We start from the raw sequence: 1019 nt of genomic DNA, 5'->3' as shown, positions 1-1019 counted from the left end.
TTGTGTCCCTAGGAGAGGCCGACTTGCTTGACAGCCCTTTAAATCATATGGCATTGGTTCCCTCTCCCAGTTACAGTGACTCCCACTAGGATGGTTAACTCGTCGCCTCATTGTAAGGCCACCAGGATTCCCACAAGGGAGATGTTGTGTTGTCTGTGGGAGAGTTCAATAAATGGATATGCTGGGGTAGTGGGAATAGCAATAAAAACAAAAAAGTTAGGGGCATTAGCGTATGGCTTCCATGAAGAATGTGTGCCCTGCCCAAGTGGCCGCAAAGGGAGAGTTGGTCAGTTGGTTTTTGGATAAGTGGCACACTGGTCAGGGTGAGGGATCTTTCCGTCATTGAGAGATGGCTAGCCAATTGGCATCCCCGTAGCAGCAGCGTCACTTGGGGCCCAGTGCCAACAGTCCCTCCCAGCCCTGACTGTGTCACTAAGATAAAGGTAGGAAAGGGGCCAGGGGGATGACTATGGTACAGCAAACCCCACAGTCCGGGCCCCCCTTGACCGCAGGGTCTGTTGTATAGATAGTGAGCTTTGTGCAGTGGCAGTATCATAGCCAATGAGGGCAAACCGAGGCGTGAATATTGCTAATTGTGATGAAGCTGAAGCTTGATGAAAGCAGAGGAGCTGTGTTCCCATTAGGGAAGAGCTGCTGGCTTATTTTTTGTCGGGGGCTTCGCACATACTCCTTCTGCCTAATCATGCTTCACTTCCTTTGCCCCAGCCATTAGGTGGGCGGGAGGTATTTTCCTTTTTTTTCCTTTCCAGCTGCCAGCTGGAGCCTTACCAAGGTGATTAATAGCATTGCACCCGTACACTTCTGCACCCTTTTTGTGTTGGATTTGTGCACCCTGGATAGGTGTCATAGTCCTCTGGGCTTGACCCTAGGCCAAGACTTGGTGGTTCTCACCCTAGCTTCGGCAAAGATGGATCTGGCCACACATACTGTTCATTGGAGAAAGCCTGGGACACATGAGCATCAGAGCCCATCGGAGCACCATCGGGTAGGACTCACAG

The 1019-nt window shown here is 51.1% G+C and overlaps 1 pseudogene; it reads left to right on the top strand.

Moving 5' to 3' along the window:
• The first annotated feature begins 532 nt into the window (after positions 1-532).
• On the top strand, positions 533-723 carry LOC116408557 (annotated as a pseudogene).
• Positions 724-1019: the final 296 nt, after the last annotated feature.

The sequence above is a fragment of the Xenopus tropicalis genome, chromosome 1 (assembly GCF_000004195.4).
Source record: "Xenopus tropicalis strain Nigerian chromosome 1, UCB_Xtro_10.0, whole genome shotgun sequence".
Classification (NCBI taxonomy): domain Eukaryota; kingdom Metazoa; phylum Chordata; class Amphibia; order Anura; family Pipidae; genus Xenopus; species Xenopus tropicalis.
Note: the sequence above shows the minus strand (reverse complement) of the source record. Positions and strands in the feature narration are given on the sequence as shown.